This window comes from Aquarana catesbeiana, linkage group LG11, assembly GCF_042186555.1.
Source record: "Aquarana catesbeiana isolate 2022-GZ linkage group LG11, ASM4218655v1, whole genome shotgun sequence".
Lineage (NCBI taxonomy): Eukaryota > Metazoa > Chordata > Amphibia > Anura > Ranidae > Aquarana > Aquarana catesbeiana.
The window spans coordinates 29,832,825-29,852,711 of record NC_133334.1 but is presented as its reverse complement, the minus strand read 5'-3'; the positions used below and the strand labels follow the sequence as shown (position 1 = coordinate 29,852,711).

The 19,887-nt window shown below is 48.2% G+C and overlaps 1 protein-coding gene across 2 annotated transcripts in view; it reads left to right on the top strand.

Moving 5' to 3' along the window:
• Positions 1–9,648: 9,648 nt before the first annotated feature.
• Positions 9,649–19,887, top strand: part of CARS1 (cysteinyl-tRNA synthetase 1) — a 69,804-nt gene continuing 59,565 nt past the window's right edge. For both annotated transcript variants that reach the window (XM_073604149.1, XM_073604148.1), the window contains exons 1-2: positions 9,649–9,910; positions 12,849–12,940. The gene's annotated coding sequence lies outside the window, so the exon portion shown is untranslated. The remainder of the gene's footprint in view (positions 9,911–12,848; positions 12,941–19,887) is intronic.

The window sequence follows — 19,887 nt, the reverse complement described above, 5'->3', positions numbered from 1 at the left end:
ACTCCCCCCCCCCCTCCTGTGTGACAGCTACACTCCCCCCCCCCCTCCTGTGTGACAGCTACCCTCCCCCCCCCCCCTCCTGTGTGACAGCTACACTCCCCCCCCCCTCCTGTGTGACAGCTACACTCCCCCCCCCCCTCCTGTGTGACAGCTACACTCCCCCCCTCTCCTGTGTGACAGCTACACTCCCCCCCCCCCCTCCTGTGTGACAGCTACACCCCCCCCTGTGTGACAGCTACACTCCCCCCCCCCCCCCTGTGTGACAGCTACACTCCCCCCCCCCCTCCCGTGTGACAGCTACCCTCCCCCCCCCTCCTGTGTGACAGCTACACTCCCCCCCCCCCTCCTGTGTGACAGCTACACTCCCCCCCCCCCCTCCTGTGTGACAGCTACACTCCCCCCCCCCCCTCCTGTGTGACAGCTACACTCCCCCCCCCCCTCCTGTGTGACAGCTACACTCCCCCCCCCCCCCTCCTGTGTGACAGCTACACTCCCCCCCCCCTCCTGTGTGACAGCTACCCTCCCCCCCCCTCCTGTGTGACAGCTACACTCCCCCCCCCCTCCTGTGTGACAGCTACACTCCCCCCCCCCCCTCCTGTGTGACAGCTACACTCCCCCCCTCTCCTGTGTGACAGCTACACTCCCCCCCCCCCCCTCCTGTGTGACAGCTACACCCCCCCCTGTGTGACAGCTACACTCCCCCCCCCCCCCTGTGTGACAGCTACACTCCCCCCCCCCCCTGTGTGACAGCTACACTCCCCCCCCCCTGTGTGACAGCTACACTCCCCCCCCCCCTGTGTGACAGCTACACTCCCCCCCCCCCCTGTGTGACAGCTACACTCCCCCCCCCCCCTGTGTGACAGCTACACTTCCCCCCCCCCCGTGTGACAGCTACACCACCTCCCCCCCCCGTGTGACAGCTACAATCCCACCCCCCCTCCTGTGTGACAGCTACCCTCCCACCCCCCCCCCCTGTGTGACAGCTACACTCCCACCCCCCCCCCCTCCTGTGTGACAGCTACCCTCCCACCCCCCCCCCCCCCCTGTGTGACAGCTACCCTCCGCCCCCCCCACTCCTGTGTGACAGCTACCCTCCGACCCCCCCCCCCCCACTGTGACAGCTACCCTCCCACCCCCTACCCTCCTGTGTGACAGCTACCCTCCCACCCCCCCTCCTGTGTGACAGCTACCCTCCCACCCCCCCCCCTCCTGTGTGACAGCTACCCTCCCACCCCCCCCTCCTGTGTGACAGCTACCCTCCCACCCCCCTCCCTCCCGTGTGACAGCTACCCTCCCACCCCCCCCTCCCGTGTGACAGCTACCCTCCACCCCCCCCTCCCGTGTGACAGCTACCCTCCCACCCCCCCCTCCCGTGTGACAGCTACCCTCCCACCCCCCCCCTCCCGTGTGACAGCTACCCTCCCACCCCCCCCTCCCGTGTGACAGCTACCCTCCCACCCCCCCCTCCCGTGTGACAGCTACCCTCCCACCCCCCCTCCCGTGTGACAGCTACCCTCCCACCCCCCCCTCCCGTGTGACAGCTACCCTCCACCCCCCCCTCCCGTGTGACAGCTACCCTCCCACCCCCCCCTCCCGTGTGACAGCTACCCTCCCACCCCCGCCTCCCGTGTGACAGCTACCCTCCCACCCCCCGCCTCCCGTGTGACAGCTACCCTCCCACCCCCCCCTCCCGTGTGACAGCTACCCTCCCACCCCCCCCTCCCGTGTGACAGCTACCCTCCCACCCCCCTCCCGTGTGACAGCTACCCTCCCACCCCCCCTCCCGTGTGACAGCTACCCTCCCACCCCCCCCTCCCGTGTGACAGCTACCCTCCCACCCCCCCCTCCCGTGTGACAGCTACCCTCCCACCCCCCCCCTCCCGTGTGACAGCTACCCTCCCACCCCCCCTCCCGTGTGACAGCTACCCTCCCACCCCCCCTCCTGTGTGACAGCTACACTCCCCCCTGCCCCGTGTGACAGCTACACTCCCACACCCCCCCCGTGTGACAGCTACACTCCCCCCCCCCCCTCCTGTGTGACAGCTACACTCCCCCCCCTCCTGTGTGACAGCTACACTCCCCCCCCCCCCTGTGTGACAGCTACACTCCCCCCCCCCCCCCGTGTGACAGCTACACTCCCCCCCCCCCCCCGTGTGACAGCTACACTCCCCCCCCCCCGTGTGACAGCTACACTCCCACCCCCCCTCCTGTGTGACTTCTACCCCCCCTCCTGTGTGACTTCTACCCCCCCTCCTGTGTGACTTCTACCCCCCCCCTCCTGTGTGACTTCTACCCCCCCCCCCTCCTGTGTGACTTCTACCCCCCCCTCCTGTGTGACTTCTACCCCCCCTCCTGTGTGACTTCTACCCCCCCCCTCCTGTGTGACTTCTACCCCCCCTCCTGTGTGACTTCTACCCCCCCCCTCCTGTGTGACTTCTACCCCCCCCCCTCCTGTGTGACTTCTACCCCCCCTCCTGTGTGACTTCTACCCCCCCCCTCCTGTGTGACTTCTACCCCCCCCCCTCCTGTGTGACTTCTACCCCCCCCCTCCTGTGTGACTCTACCCCCCCCTCCTGTGTGACTTCTACCCCCCCTCCTGTGTGACTTCTACCCCCCCCCTCCTGTGTGACTTCTACCCCCCCCCTCCTGTGTGACTTCTACCCCCCCCTTCTGTGTGACAGCTACCCCCCCCCCCACATCCCCTCGTGTGACAGACTGAGTGTCTATCCCCAGTACATGGGGGGGGGGGGTCTGGCATTATCTGTGGATGGAGGGCACAGTTGCACCATCAGCTTCACTGCCGGCATCCTGTAACACTGTATGAGAGGCTGACAGCTGCTGGAGGGTGCACTGAGGAGCGCTCAAGTAAGTATTAGGGGGGGCTAGGGGGAGCTGCACACTGAAGGTTTTTTATCTTCATGTATAGAATGGATTAAGGTAAAAAAAACCTTCAGCGTTTACAACCACTTTAAGGGGGGGCAGTTAGGGGGTGGTAAAAAAAAGTGGCTCATCCATGTGTTTTTACATCACCAGAATCACAAGTGTAAATGAGCCCTTACTGTTTGAGCCCTGGTTCACATCGATGCGATTTGGCGTCCGGCAATGGCAGCGTCCGAATCAGTTCAGTGCCGCACCGATTCCCAAAAGTAGTTCCTGTACTACTTTTGGCGATTTCGGGGTGCGATTTCCATTGACACCTGTGCAGAAACCGTCACAGATGTCTCTGAAATCACCCCCCGAAATCGGGACTGACATGCGGCAATGAAATCGTGCGAGTTCAGCTGAAATTGCCCCCATTTCATTCCCGCGGTCAGTGTGAACCCGGCTGAAAGGGGTTGTGATTCCTCCCCGTTTTACACCTTAATACATTCTGATCATTAAGTTGAAAAACCTTCTTTACTGCAGCAGCTCCCCGAGCCCCCCCCCCTTTATACTTACCTGAGCCCCGAAAGTCGCACAACGGGAATGAGCACACCAGCTCCCGCTAGTGTCAAGTGTCCTGATTGGATAGATTGATAGCAGCGCAGCCATTGGCTCCCAATAAATCAAATCCAATGACGCGGGGGGGTGGGGCCGAGTCCGGCATTCGTGTCTATGGATGCAAATTCTGGACTCGCTGCCTCTGAAAAGCAATCTGACGACAGATCACTTTTCATAGGTGCGGCAGTCCTTGCCACTAGTGTAAATGAGCCCTAATAGACTGATTACTAAGCATGCTGTATAGTTTGTGGGGGGGGGGGGGGGGTTGGTGTAGCACATTTGCTGTGCTGGGAAAAGGGAGTATTTGCAGTATTAGAGCCAAGATTCCAGCCCCCCAGTCTCCTGTATTGTAAATGCGGACACACCCGGTGAGTGTTGCATCATATCGGAATCAGAGATTTTCTTTCACTTTTTGTTTTCTGGTTTCATATCCGGAGTGTGAAGAACACAGAAGTGTCACTATGGTATAAACTATATACTGAAAGGGGCGGGGCTTGTTTGCACAGGAAATCCCGGGCCTTATGTTGGACACACCAACATGTTTTGTAACAGAATGCTAATCAAATGTACCTCTCGATTACTATCTGCCTTCCTTGCAACCATGGCAAAAGTATTCCGTTTTTTTTTAAGAGAAGCGTGCAGAGAGCCCATGCATGGCAAAATACTGACAAAGAGTCTAAAGAAAAGCTGTGCTGGGGAAATCTTGACTGTTTTTTTTTTTTTCAATTAAAAAACTAAGTTTTGTTAAAGCAGCTGTTTAAAAAAAAAAAAAAAAAAAAAAAAAAACCTGTAAGGCAATTGCATAATGTGCTAGTATGCATTGCATACTAGCACATTGTAAAATACACACCTTGAAACGAAGCAGCACCACGCTATCACCACTGAGAGGGCTGACATCTCCAACCCCCCCCCCCCCCCCCGTCTTTCTTTCGGGTTGGCGCGCTCCAGGTATGTGATTGGCCGGAGCCGCGATGACGCATGCGTGTGGTAGCCCTTGATTCTTGCACAAAGCGCTGAAGGTCCAGCAAGGTACACCAGACCTTCAGAGCGCATGCGCCGATGATGTAACCGGCTGAATCCAGGGGGATATCTCCTAAACGGTGCGCGGTTTAGAAGATATTCATTTTACCTACTGGTAAGTTTTATTTTAGGCTCACCTGTAGTTAAAAAATCACCAACTCAGGCTTCATTCTCACTTGTGCAACTTGTCATGCGATTTTGAACACATAAAGTCAAGTGACAAGTCGCAGCCCGTGTCTTTCAGTGGAAGCCGTTCAAATCTATGCGACTTTAAAAAAGTTTCCTGCACTACTTTAATGCATCTTTCATGTGACTTGAGTGCCTTTAGACTGCAATATAAACGCTCAAAAGTCACATCTCAACTGTCAAAGCCAAAGTCGCAACCCGTTCAAAGTTGCATCGTAAAGTCATGACTTGAGTGTCATAGACAGCTATGTAAACTCTCAACTATCGCATGAAAGCCGCATCTTAAAGCTGAAGAAAAAATTTAAAAAAGCAAGACAATGGTATAATGTGGTAGTATGCATCACATACTAGCACATTATGAAATAATTACCTTAGAACGAAGCTCCTGCAGCCCAACCCAGTCAGCGGTAAGAAGATGTTGCCTCACCGTTTTCTTCCGGGGTCGCTGGCTTCGGCGTTGTGAGTGGCTGGAGCCGCGATGACGTCACTTCCGCCCATGCGAGAGGGAGTCCTCCGTTCCGACACGATACGCCCGGATCTTCACTGCGCATGCCGCCGCTGATGTCAGTGGCTGCATGCAGGGGTGAATATCTCCTAAACCAGTGATGGTGAACCTTGGCACCCCAGATGTTCTGAAACTACATTTCCCATGATTCTCATGCACTCTGCAGTGTAGTTGAGCATCATGGGAAATGTAGTTCCCAAAACATCTGGGGTGCCAAGGTTCTCATCACTGCCCTAAGCCCTGTAGGTTTAGGAGATATTCATTTCACCTACAGATAGGCCTTATTATATAGGCCTTATTATAGGCTTACCTGTAGGTAAACATGTCCAAGCAGGGGATACAACCGCTTTAACCACTTGCTTACTGGGCACTTATACCCCCTTCTGACCCAGGCCAGTTTTTAGCGCTGTCGCACTTTAAATTACAGTTGCGCGGTCATACAACATTGTACACAAATGACATTTTTATCATTTTTTTCACACAAGAAGATCTTTCTTTTGGTGGTATTAGGACTCCTTTCACACAGGCAGTTTTAAGGCGTTTTATCGCTAGAAATAGCCTCTAAAAAGCACCTGAAAACTGCCTCCCATTATTTGCAGTGAGTGTTTTCACACCGGGGCGGTGCGCTTCCGGGATGTTATAAAAAGTCCTGCATCAGCATCTTTGGGGCGGGTTGGGAGCGCTGTAAACAGCTTCAGCTCTGTTCCTGTATGCTGGTGAAGGGGGTGTGTCCCTTCCCTCCAGTCAGCTCTCGGAGATCTCCTCACCGAGTTCTACAGTGTGTAATTTCAGCCCCCCACCCCCCCACCCCCCTATTTTTCTCTGAAGGCTCAGACAAGCTGTATAAATTCTGAACTTTGGTTGTATAGAAGAGATTATGATAAACAGGTACAACTTGTGTAGGGGTATTTGTTTTATCTCTGTGTATCACCTGAGGCCAGTCACTTCACTGGGTGTATGGAAGGGTTTACAACCACTTTAACTACCTCCTGCCCATGCTGTAGCCATCTTTGCCAGGAGGGCGTCCTGTGATTGCGCTGCCCCGCACACCCAGCTAAGTGATCACCGAGTCCTTCGGACTCAGCTGATTACAGATTGGGGTAAAGGGCCAATCACAGCGGCCCTTTACCCACGTCATTACCTGTCAGCCAATGACAGCTGATCACAGGATGTAAACACAAGCCGGTTATTGGCTTTTCTTTCCTCACTCTGACAGCATGAAGAGAGAAGAGGAGAGCCGATAACTGGCTTTTTGTTAAAGGGACATCGGCACTGATTATCAGTGCAGTCCTTACAGTGCCCACCAGTGTTGCCAATCAGTGTCCCCTATCAGTGCGCATCAGCGCCCATTGGTGCAGCCTCATCAGCGCCCATTGGTGCAGCCTCATCAGCGCCATTGGTGCAGCCTCATCAGCGCCCATTGGTGCAGCCTCATCAGCGCCATTGGTGCAGCCTCATCAGCGCCCATTGGTGCAGCCTCATCAGCGCCCATTGGTGCAGCCTCATCAGCGCCCATTGGTGCAGCCTCATCAGCGCCCATTGGTGCAGCCTCATCAGCGCCCATTGGTGCAGCCTCATCAGCGCCCATTGGTGCAGCCTCATCAGCGCCCATTGGTGCAGCCTCATCAGCGCCCATTGGTGCAGCCTCATCAGCATCTATTAGTGCAGCCTCATCAGCATCTATTAGTGCAGCCTCATCAGCGCCCATTGGTGCAGCCTCATCAGCGCCCATTGGTGCAGCCTCATCAGTGCCATTGGTGCAGCCTCATCAGCGCCCATTGGTGCAGCCTCATCAGCGCCCATTGGTGCAGCCTCATCAGCGCCCATTGGTGCAGCCTCATCAGCGCCCATTGGTGCAGCCTCATCAGCGCCCATTGGTGCAGCCTCATCAGCGCCCATTGGTGCAGCCTCATCAGCGCCCATTGGTGCAGCCTCATCAGCATCTATTAGTGCAGCCTCATCAGCATCTATTAGTGCAGCCTCATCAGCGCCCATTGGTGCAGCCTCATCAGCGCCCATTGGTGCAGCCTCATCAGCGTCCATTGGTGCAGCCTCTCATTAGCGCCCATTGGTGCAGCCTCTCATCAGCGCCCATTGGTGCAGCCTCTCATCAGCGCCCATTGGTGCAGCCTCATCAGCGCCCATTGGTGCAGCCTCATCAGCGCCCATTGGTGCAGCCCTCTCATCAGCACCCATTGGTGCAGCCTCATCAGCGCCCATTGGTGCAGCCTCATCAGCGCCCATTGGTGCAGCCTCATCAGCGCCCATTGGTGCAGCCTCATCAGCATCTATTAGTGCAGCCTCATCAGCGCCCATTGGTGCAGCCTCATCAGCGCCCATTGGTGCAGCCTCATCAGCGCCCATTGGTGCAGCCCTCATCAGCGCCCATTGGTGCAGCCTCATCAGCGCCCATTGGTGCAGCCTCTCATCAGCGCCCATTGGTGCAGCCTCATCAGCGCACATCAGTGAAGGAGAAAAATTACCTGTTTGCAAAATTTTATAACAAACTAAATATTCTTTTTTTTCTTTCTTTCTTTCAAAATTTTTGGTCTTTTTTTGTTTAGCAAAAAATAATAAACCCCAGTGGTGATTAAATACCACCAAAAGAAAGCTCTATTTGTGTAAACAAACTATAAAGATTTCATACGGGTACAGTGTTGCATGACCGCGCAATTGTCATTGAAAGTTCGACAGCACCGAGAGCTGAAAATTGGCCTGAGCAGGAAGGGGGGTAAATGTGCCCATTGGGCAAGTGGATAAGTCAAATGAAAGCCGGAATTCTACTTTAGAACTGATCTCCAGCATTCTTCCCTGTCTTCCAAAACAAATGAGAGAGGGCTCAGGATGGGGTTCTCCGGTGAGCTTGTGTTCACAGAATACAAAGTAATCCACAGAACAGGCAGGACAATAGCAGTGGAAGGATTCCAGGCTATGAAAAGTGTTGTCTCTCATTCATTGCTTGGTATCCATATGGTAGAGCAGAGGGAATCACAACTACGCATACCGACTGAGAGGCAGGATATCAATAATAACACATGGCGCTCTTCCTGCGTTGCGCTCTTTACTGATCAGATCCGCGATATGGAAGGTGTGGGAATTTGTCGGCAGAGTTTATGGTCCTCGGTCGGTTGAGCATACGATAGGCTTGTTAGGGAAATCTGTACTGTGGGCGGTTGGTAATTGATCTGGTGTACAACTGATTGCTGTTTTGCAGGCTTTGAGCAACAGAACAGATGTATAGTAATTCTTACAATATAACCACTTCAATACCGGAAACTTTACCCCCTTCCTGCCCAGGCCAATTTTCAGCTTTTAACGCTGTCACACTTTGAATGCCAATTACGCGGTCGTGCAACACTGACTGTACCCATAAGAAATTGTGTGTGCTCCAGTTTTAGTAAATCTCCCCCATGAAGGGTTGCCACCTTTTCTTCAAGCCAAACCCGAACACTTTAGTGGCACAGGGCAATTTTTTTTTCATAGTATACATTATAAGAGCTGCACAATTAATCGTCAAATATCGTTATCGAGATCTTGACTAAAGTGTTACCCGATTCTTTCTATGCAAAGAATTCTCTCTGCTCTTCTGAAGCCACAGCCCTCAAAAGAAAGGAAGAGAAAAACTAGGCAGTCTGCCAAGAATCAAAACATTCTTTATCTATGAACTTAAGTATAAACATTGTAACAATTTGTCAATGGAATAGACTTTTTTCTGACATTTGTTGGTTTCAAGTTAAAATCATTTTTTTTTTTTGCTAGAAAATTACTTGGAACCCCCAAACATATATATATATATATATATATATATATATATATTAGACACCCTAGAGAATAAAATGGTGGTGGTTGGCAATATTTTATGTCACACTGTATTTGCGCAGCGGTCTTTCAAATGCAATTTTTTTTTAAATTACTTTAATAAATTAAAAAATAAATAAATAAATAACCAGCAAAGTTAGCCATTTTTTTTTTCTTTTGTATAATGTGAAAGATTTTACATTGTGAAAATTGTGATCTGTTTATCCTAAGCAAAAAAATCGTGATTCTCATTTTGGCCAGAATCGTGCAGCTCTAATTACATTATAAGATTATAAAAGACCTTGGGGTACCCCAAGGTGAGTAGTAATGTAGCATGCTGCAGTGAACAGTGGGTGTGACCAAACTATTCTTGCTGTTGTCATCGCCCCCCCCCCCCCCCCAGTGATGTCGAACCTGCCTCCAAACAGCCTCCCACAGCTTCCAGACGACAACTGGATTTGTGTCTTGGATAATTGGGAAGCCACAGCCCAGTCTGAATAATGTGTTTCAGGCAGACTGAAACCCGGACACGTGATTCAAAACCCGGACTGTCTGGGTGAATCCTGGACAGGTGGCAACCCTAACCCCATGGTGGTATGATAGGAAGGCTGACGTTACTTGGCCTGCTGTTGCGGTTCTTGCCTGTGTACTGAATGCCGTGTAACTCTCTTACAGCTCTGAGCTACAAATCCATTCTGAACATTAGTGACCAGAAGGCCCGGCTGTCCGCTTTACACGACTACCTCACCTTCCGTAGTTACATCCAGGGCTACACTTTCTCCCAGGCCGACGTAGATGTGTTCAGGCAGCTGGCAGAACCCCCTCCGGACCATTACTTCCACGTGGTTCGATGGTACAGGCACATAGCGGCGATCTCGTCTGATGCCACAGCACAGAGCACCTCAAAAAACGCACACTCATGTGAGTAATCCGAGTGTTGGCATGCCTGTGTGGGTTATCGGTGTGTTGGCATGCCTGTGTGGGTTATCGGTGTGTTGGCATGCCTCTGTGGGTAATCGGTGTGTTGGCATGCCTGTGTGGGTAATCGGTGTGTTAGCATGCCTGTGTGGGTAATCGGTGTGTTAGCATGCCTGTGTGGGTAATCAGTGTGTTGGCATGCCTGTGTGGGTAATCGGTGTGTTGGCATGCCTGTGTGGGTAATCGGTGTGTTGGCATGCCTGTGTGGGTAATCGGTGTGTTGGCATGCCTGTGTGGGTAATCGGTGTGTTGGCATGCCTGTGTGGGTAATCGGTGTGTTGGCATGCCTGTGTGGGTAATCGGTGTGTTGGCATGCCTGTGTGGGTAATCGGTGTGTTGGCATGCCTGTGTGGGTAATCGGTGTGTTGGCATGCCTGTCTGAGTAATCGGTGTGTTGGCATGCCTGTGTGGGTTATCGGTGTGTTGGCATGCCTGTGTGGGTAATCGGTGTGTTGGCATGCCTGTGTGGGTTATCGGTGTGTTGGCATGCCTGTGTGGGTTATCGGTGTGTTGGCATGCCTCTGTGGGTAATCGGTGTGTTGGCATGCCTGTGTGGGTAATCGGTGTGTTGGCATGCCTGTGTGGGTAATCGGTGTGTTGGCATGCCTGTGTGGGTAATCGGTGTGTTGGCATGCCTGTGTGGGTAATCGGTGTGTTGGCATGCCTGTGTGGGTAATCGGTGTGTTGGCATGCCTGTGTGGGTAATCGGTGTGTTGGCATGCCTGTGTGGGTAATCGGTGTGTTGGCATGCCTGTGTGGGTAATCGGTGTGTTGGCATGCCTGTCTGAGTAATCGGTGTGTTGGCATGCCTGTGTGGGTTATCGGTGTGTTGGCATGCCTGTGTGGGTAATCGGTGTGTTGGCATGCCTGTGTGGGTAATCGGTGTGTTGGCATGCCTGTCTGAGTAATCGGTGTGTTGGCATGCCTGTGTGGGTAATCGGTGTGTTGGCATGCCTGTCTGAGTAATCGGTGTGTTGGCATGCCTGTGTGAGTAATCGGTGTGTTGGCATGCCTGTGTGGGTAATCGGTGTGTTGGCATGCCTGTGTGGGTAATCGGTGTGTTGGCATGCCTGTGTGGGTAATCGGTGTGTTGGCATGCCTGTGTGGGTAATCGGTGTGTTGGCATGCCTGTGTGAGTAAGCTGTGTGTTGGCATGCCTGTGTGGGTAATCGGTTTGTATAGCTGGACGCACACACTACTGACTTTCTTAGATGTGATTGTTGTAGATACAATATATAAAATGTTGATGTCTAGAATCCACTTGTATGACGAGGATGTTTTCTGTTGATTGGATCAGAACGTTTATGGAAGAAGTCTCCTCATACTTCTCTTCTGTTCCTCCATTCCGCCAGGGGACACAGTGGATGTAGCGCTTTGTCACATTTTGATGGGACGTGGATGCAAAAATAGCATGGCTGACAACTTGTCCCAACTGCTGTTTGACCACATTGCTCAGTAGAGGACAAATCGCTAGCTAATTGTGATTGACAGCACTGCAAGCATGCAGCCAAGACCAGCGCTGTCACTGCTTATGCAGGGAGAGGGAACCTGTCTGCAAAAATATCTGGAACACATAACACAGGCCTGACCAATAGGGGGGCTTACAACAGAGGGGGGCGGTAACAACTGAGCTCAACTTGAGCTCCACAATAGGAATGCCCTCAAATCAGGAAGGGATATCATTATATGGGGAATCATTCAGCTTTTCTTTTTTTAAATTGTATAGTTTAAAGTAGTTGTAAACCTCAGACATGAAATATGACTAAAGTATATCCCTCCTATAGTGTGTGTTAGTCTCAATCCAGAGCACTAAGTGTCGTTTCTGCCTGATGCTTTGTTCCTCTGCTATCTGAATGAGTCACTTCTGACGAGTTTCCTTGACACCAAGAAAAAAAAAAAAAAGGTGACAGGGGAGGGAGCTCCTGCACACAACCTATGATTGACAGCCTCAGAGATGTATTTTAATACGGTGGACCTTTAAGGGTGTTATAACTTAATTTGAACGTCACTATAAGTGATAACAAAACAACAAGAGGGCACAAAAGCCTAGTGCAGGGATATGCAATTAGCGGACTTCCAGCTGTTGCAGAACTACAATTCCCATTAGGCATAGCAAGACTCTGACAGCCACAAGAATGACACCCAGAGGCATGCTGGGACTTGTAGTTTTGCAATAGCTGGGGGTCTGCTAATTGCATATCCCTGGCCTAGTGCATTATCTCCAGCGCTTTAATAGGGGATACAAAAATACATACTATACTCACAAGCAAAGAAGAATGGGGGGCATAACTTAAAAAAAAAAAACACAACACCCAGAAGTCCGCTTTTCAACCTCAACGAATTGTGTGGCTGACAGAATCAGCGGATGCGTTTTTGGGAGTCTGGCCTGCTTCCTCAGGGCGGTGGCTCACTGTAAATGAAACCTGGTAAAAGAAAGAGGGAACTTTCATAAAGAACAGGAGTTTGTTCTGCTTTTGGGGGTTCTTTGTTTTACTCTTGCCATATACATTACATACAATCTCTATTCAGTCTTCTTTTAGATGTACCAAAATGTTTGGGCGTACCTAAATAGTCACTTCAATTGTATCCAGTCAGTTAGGCCATCAGACTATGTGGGAGATTTACTAAAACTGAAGCACTCAGAATCTGGGGCAGCTGAGCACGGTAGCCAATCAGCTTCTAACTTCAGCTTGTCCTAAGCTAAGCTTTGACAATAAAACCTGGAAGCCGATTGGTTACTATCCAGAGCTGCACCAGATTTTACACCCTCCAGTTTTTATAAGTCTCCCCCCCTATGTGTCTCATATATCAAATGGAGATTTTACTTTTCAAATGAAGTCACTGTGGCCATTTATTTAACGCAGTTATTTTTCTTCTGCAGGCAAAGGGAGACGTACACAACCTCCGTGGTCGCCCCCAGACGCATCGGAGCAACCCAAACTGCGCCTGTACAACAGTCTAACTCGGAATAAGGTACAAAATGCTGTGTTTGTGTTCTTAAAGTGGTGTTCCGGCCGAAATTATACTTTTTAAATAAAAATCCCCCTATAATACACAAGCTTATTTGTATTCTAGTAAAGTTAGTCTGTAAACTAAGGTCTGTTTTGTTAGTTTATAGCAGTAGTTTGTTATTTTATAAACTTACAGCTGTCCGTGGCCATCTTAAGTGTGGGCATCTGAAGCCAGACTGTACTTCTTCCTGGATCTCATCCTTGCAGATCTCACACATGCTCAGTGCAGCACAAGCAGTGTAATAGGTTTCAGGTCAGGTTTCCATAGCAACGGCAGTTTCAAAGGAAGTTGCCGCCCCTTCGCAGAAGGCATTGCAAACAGGAAATGGTGCGATGGGCCGCGGCCAGGGAGGAGGAAGTGAAAAATGAATACAGCAGATATACAGTAGGTGCTGAGAAAAAAAATTAAAAAATATCCAATTTGTTTACAGTGCACAGTTTAGTGAGGGATGCTGAAGAGTTGTAAAAGTGGGTGGAGCTCCACTTTAAAAACGTTCAAAAAAAAAAAAATGGGAGGGAAATGTGATACATTTTTCACAAATCTTTGTCAAAGATTTGGGTAGAGAAACAGGAGGGTGTGTGGGGACAAGGGGACAGTGGCTGATGTTGACCCCATAACGTTCCCACCCTATGAATAGCTGGACTATCTCGGTACTGATTGACAACAACATACAAATTATGTAAAAAAAGGATTTATTACATATAGAAAAATACATAGTATACTTATTAAAATTGAAAAAACTGAAGCTCAGGATTTCCCCAAGGAATATCTGTTATTACAAGATATAGAATGGTCTGGGTCTCGACTAGTTTCGAGTTGTTACCGCTTCCTCAGGAGGACCAATCTATGAAACAGATAATACAATATAACACAAACGTAATAGGTTCAATGATCATAATACAGCGTGTGAGAAAAGGGAAGTAAACAAGATTTGGGTGGTCTGACTCTTTACACTCACAATCAAGCTATATTTAGGAGTTTATCCAGGATGCTAGAAGGCCAGAATTGTAGTGTAATGCTGTTTCCTCACTCCAGAATCACACTGTGGCAGTGATCTTCTTACTGTGTACACATTGGAGTTGATTTACTAAAACTGGACAGTGCAAAATATGGTGCAGCTCTGCATAAAAACCAATCGCCTTCTAGTTTCCTTTTTTTTTTTTTTTTTTTTTTTATTTATTTATTTATTTTTTAAAAATATATTGGTTGAATTTTTGCAAAGAAATACAAAAGTATTGGATAACAAATAGTTGTACATAGTGATATACAATGTTTAGTTAAGTAGTCTGGGTTTGCCATAAAATGAACAGTAGTACATTTAGTTGTCTCGAGAAATAAGCAGAAACATTAACAATAACCAAACATGAACACTCTAAAAAAAGGGGGGGGGTGAGATGTGTTATACTTTCCTTTAATAGTCTTAGTGATTGGTTTTATATAAGGGTACTTCCCTTCCGCTTCTTAAATTATAGTTGAGTATAGGTAACCGCATCCGTCCCGTCACCCCCTTGGGAGCAAACTGTGGCGAAACGGGCGCTGGTGACCATCTCAGGAGCCTTCTCCGATGTTTCCGGGGGGGAACACGTCAGAATTATTTAAGACTGTTAGGTATATGATAGTAGGGATAGGTCAAGAGTGAAACAGAATTTTCTGGAAGTTTAGCTCTCTAATGATATGGCCCGTGAGCAGGGCCTTTGTGTCGTAGCCAAGGTTAACTGGAGATACTTGTGAAGCTATGACAACTAAAAGATGGACTTTCAAGGCACACAGATATACTATCTATAAAAGTGTAAAAATGTTTTTATTTTGTTGTGATCTACAAAAAATAGAAGCAATTAATACAAGTAATACAATCCATAGAGCAAAAATATTTGCATATAGTTAATATTTTCTACCCTACATACAACCAAGATACCACCTAATGTTATACATGTATGCAATAAAGCATCCAGAAACGGGTGGGGAACGAATTCCCAAGCCGGTGTTACGATTGTGGATGTGAAATAGCAAGTTGTGGGTCAGATTGTAAGTCCGGGTAGGTATGTTCTTAATAGCGTTGAGCTACTGATGTACCTACAGTGTCACCCTGTCTTTAGGTACACATTTATTTGGGAATTACTCAAATCAGTTAACTGGAGATAGTCAGTCAGATGGTTGGTAAGTTTGTCCGGACTGTCAGTGTTAGAGTCATGTCAGGAGGTGTTCTTTGGATGAAGGTGTTTTGCCGCGCCTGACCATTGTAGCCATGGTTGCCACGAGGAAAATGTTTTGTGATAGTTTCCTCTGCTAGAGGCCATCATGAGTTCGTAACTGCAGTGTGTGTTTGCCATTTCAAGGGTGTTCGCAATAGTGGGGGTTGTGACCAATTTCCACAGGCGATTGATGCTGAGTCTGGTTGCTAAAAGGGTGTGTGTGATTATTATTCTTAGGGGGTTAGGGATGACTTCTATTGTTATGCCCCGTACACACAGTCGGATTTTCCGCCGGAAAATGTGTGATAGGACCTTGTTGTTGGAAATTCCAACCGTGTGTGGGCTCCATCACACATTTTCCATCGGATTTTCCGACACACAAAGTTTGAGGGCAGGATATAAAATTCCGATCGTGTGTACACAAATCCGACAGACAAAGTGCCACGCATGCTCAGAATAAATAAAGAGATGAAAGCTATTGGCCACTGCCCCATTTATAGTCCCGACGTACCGCGTTCAGAATGATGGGATTTTCCAACAACTTTGTGTGACCGTGTGTATGCAAGACAAGTTTGAGCCAACATCCGTCGGAAAAAATCCTAGGATTTTGTTGTCGGAATGTCCGAACAAAGTCCGACCGTGTGTACGGGGCATATGATTTATGAGCGCCAGTGCAGGGGAGAAGGGGATGTGGCAATTGGAGACAATTCCAAAAGAGACTATTTTGGTAGGAGTTAGGTACCAACTTTGAGAGAACTTTTGGGATAGTTCCCATAGGGCTGAGCAACAGGTAGATTGGTATATCAATTTGAATGCTTTTAGCCATTGTTCCTCAGTGAAGGAGTCTCCCAAGTCCGTTTCCCAGTGTAGATGTGAGGTATGTTTAATAAAGTTCTTTTTCTGGTGTAAGGTGTTGTAGAGTAATGAGATACCTTTTTGTGTAGGGGATGAGTGGGTTAAAAAGGACCATGTGGTGGAAGGTAAGGAGTATATTGGTTTTGGTTTGGGTCGGGAGGATATGCAATGGGTTACCCGTAGGTGAGTAAAATATTCAGAGGCGGGGAGTGCAAACTCTTTTCTCACTTGGGAGAAGGTTTTTAATTTGATATTGGAGAACAGGTCTTGAATGTGAAGGATACCTTTGCTAGTCCACTGGGATAGCAAGAGGTCTGATGTTAGTTGTGTGAGAATATGGTTTGCAAGGAAATGCTATTTCTGTAATTGTTTTCCATGCACATGCTGAGGCTTTCATTGTAGGGGAAAGAGCATTCGGTATATTGATGCCTAAAGGGATCCCTAAAGTCCAAGTTTTTATGTCTGATCTGATAAGTGAAGAGAATTCTATTTGTGGTTGTTAGGGGTAAGACTAAACCATTCTCATATTTGCGTTAGTATGGTGGCTTGGTAGTAATCTGCGAAGTCTATGTATCCTGATCCTCCTGCTAATCTATGTTTGATAAGTTTTGAAAGGGCACTTCGGGGTTTCCTACCTTGCCAGATGAACTTCTTTAGGATGGTTTGTAGGGACTTAAAATAGGATTGAGGTATCGGGACGGGTATTGTTCTAAAAAGGTAGAGCAATTGTGGGAGGTGATTCATGTTAAATGATGCTAGTCTCCCTGACCATGATAGTTCGTGTCGTGCTAGTTTTTGTAGGTCAGCCTGCAGCTTTTTGGTAAACGTTGTATAGTTAAACGTGAAAAGATGTTTAGCTGATTTGGTGAGCTGAATGCCTAGATATGAGATACTTTTTTTGCCCAGATGTAAGGGGCCTGAGATTGTAGTAGATGTGTAGTCGTAGCATCTATACCTAGGTTGAGTATGAATGATTTGGTTTCATTTATTTTGTAGTACGATATCTTGCTGAACCGTATGAGATTGTCTTGAATTGCTGCTAGGGAAGAGGTTGGGTTGGTGACCATTAGGATGACATCGTCGGCAAATAAACTAATTTTATGTTGGGATCTATTGATTGTGAGGCCAGAGATGTGGGGGTTGGTTCTGAAGTGTTCTGCTACACTTAGTAGTTCTGCTAGTAGAGTAAAGATCAGGGGCGATAATGGACATCCCTGGCGTGTGCCGTTTGTTATTTGGAATAATTGGGATAGCATTTCAGAGGAGTATACTTTTGCAGAGGGTTTTGTGTATAGGGCTAGGACAGCTTGCAGAATGTTTCCCTTGAAGCTGAATTTAAGAAGAACTCTGTGGAGATAAGTCCAGTGATTCCTGTCGAACGCCTTCTCTGCAACCAAAGACAGAAGCAGAGAAAACGTTCCGTTGGACTCAGCGTGGTGATTAATATCTATAAGCCTTCTGGTAGCATCAGGCGCTTGGCGACCCATGGTGAAACCGGATTGATCACGGTGAATTAGGGTGGGCAGTATGTTATTTAGTCAGGTGGCAATGGCTTTTGCGTATATTTTTTAATAAAGATTTAGTAAAGAGATTGGCCTAAAATTTTGGGGAGTAGTCGGTTCTTTCCCTGGCTTTGGGAGGGTGATTATCATTGCCTGTAACATTTCACGAGGGAATGAAGAAAAGGAAGCTGCTTCATTATATAGGGTAGTCATATGTTGAGTGAGTATGGGAGAGAATTGCTTATAATATTCACTAGTCAGTCCATCAGGATCTGGGGCTTTCCCTGTTGGGAGAAATTTGATGACAGATTGTAGTTCTGAGGTCGTAAAAGGTGCTTTCAGGGAGTCAAGTTGTGTTTCATTTAGGGTTGGGAGGTTTACATGGTTTAGAAAGGCATCAATGTCGTCAATAGAGGATTGGTGAGTCAGGGCATCAAGTTTAATGTTGTATAGGTCACTGTAATATGAACTGAAGGCGTCAGCAATGTCTTGGGGATTTAGCAATTTTTCTTTTGTGTGAGGGTGAATTAGGTAGGCTATTTTGGTTCTTGCTTGATATCCCCTTAGGCGTCTAGCTAGAGCTTTCCCCGCCTTATTTGAGATGGAGTAAGCCATAGCCTTCAATTTGCGCTGTGTTTTTTCAAAGAAGTGCAAGAGAAGGGTTCTAAGCTCTTGCCTTCGGGATAGAAGCTTAGCTGAATGTATGGCCTGTGGACTTGATTTGTTGTTTTTTGCGAAGTCTGCTATGGCAGTCGGAAGGTAGTCTTAGTCGCTGCGTCCTTTCTTTTTTCATAGGAGAATTCATTTGTATTAATACACCTCTTATAAAATACCTTGTGTGTATTCCATACCATGCTGTAGTCAGGTACCGAGCCCACGTTGTTAGTGAAGAATTCAGAGAGTAGAGTGGTGATCTCTGCAGAGTATGTTGGCTGTTGCAGTAGAAAATTGTCTGCTCGCCAGAGATTGGTTTTAGATTGTGGTGGGGAGTCTGCAATTGAGATGCTGATGGGAACGTGGTCCGACCACAACATGGTATGGATAGTCAAGGAAGTGGCCTTTTGAAGAAGCCACTTATCTGCGAGAAAAAGATCAATTCTTGAATATGTTTTATGAAGTGGGGAAAAATATGGGTAATTTTTCTCAGACCCGTGGTGGCATCGCCAAATGTCAAATATGTCTTGGTCAAGTAGAAATTTTTTCAGAGGGGATTCGCGTCTCTTGGACGTTGTAAATGAGTCCATGTGAATATCTGGTACCAGGTTGAAGTCACCACACATAATCACATGGCCTCTTTGGATGGGTTTGATGGATTGCATGAGGCGCTTGAGAAAGCGCATTTGGTGGACATTGGGTGCATATAGGTTTATCGGGGTATAGGAAACCTTGTTAATAGTGCATTGTAGTATAATATACCGACCGTTCGGGTCTAGAGTGACCTGATGGGACTGGAAGGTCCCTGTGTCCTTGACTGCAATTAGGACTTCTCTTTTTTTGGAGAAAAAGGAAGCCTGGAAGATGTGTGGGAAACGTTTGTTGGCGCATTTAGGAGTTGCGGATGAGTAGTGAGTCTCTTGGACACATAGAATGTCACAGTTGGTGTCTTGGCAGTTTTCCATAGGGAGTGGCGCTTGGCAGGATGGTTGAGTCCATTTGTGTTTAAAGATAGGATGTTGAGTGACATAGTTTGTGGAAATGATCAGTGTTAAGTATGAAGGGACTTACAGTTAGTTGGTTCTGGTAGAGGTGTTCCGGTTGATGCTCCTGGTTCTTCTGCTGTGATGAAGTGGATCCGGATATGAGATATCTGAGGAGCTTCACGGTGTTGCTGGAGAGCTAAACTGTGTATAGGTACAACAAAAAAAGAAAGAAAGACAAAAGGGAAGAAAAAAAAAAAGTCAACTTAAAAGAGCTGGATAGTATTTGAAGGTGTGTTTTTATGGTATAACCTATGGCGGATCGAATAATCTGAGGATATCGAATCTGCAATGTGGGGAGAACAGTCAGTGTCAACAATTGTTAAACAGATCTATAAGATATCTATATGTCAGTAACCCGGGAGAGAAAGGTGTACATCTGAAAGGCCCATCCACTGATTTGAGGTCGCAGGTGTCATTCATGGTTCTTCTGCTGGTTTGTGACGGTTGTATGGAGATTTGCATTGTGGCAAAGAAAGGCTGGAGTCCTGCGGTTGGTCTAGAATAATACCCCAGGTGTATAAGAGTTTCAGTCCTCCTGTAAGGGTGGATATAGTATGATAGGCGACATTTTTTGTGATTAGCAGGGCTGCTGGGTATCACCATTTGTATTGAATTGTATGATTGTGCATGGCCTTGGTGACGGGACTTAGTTGTCTGCG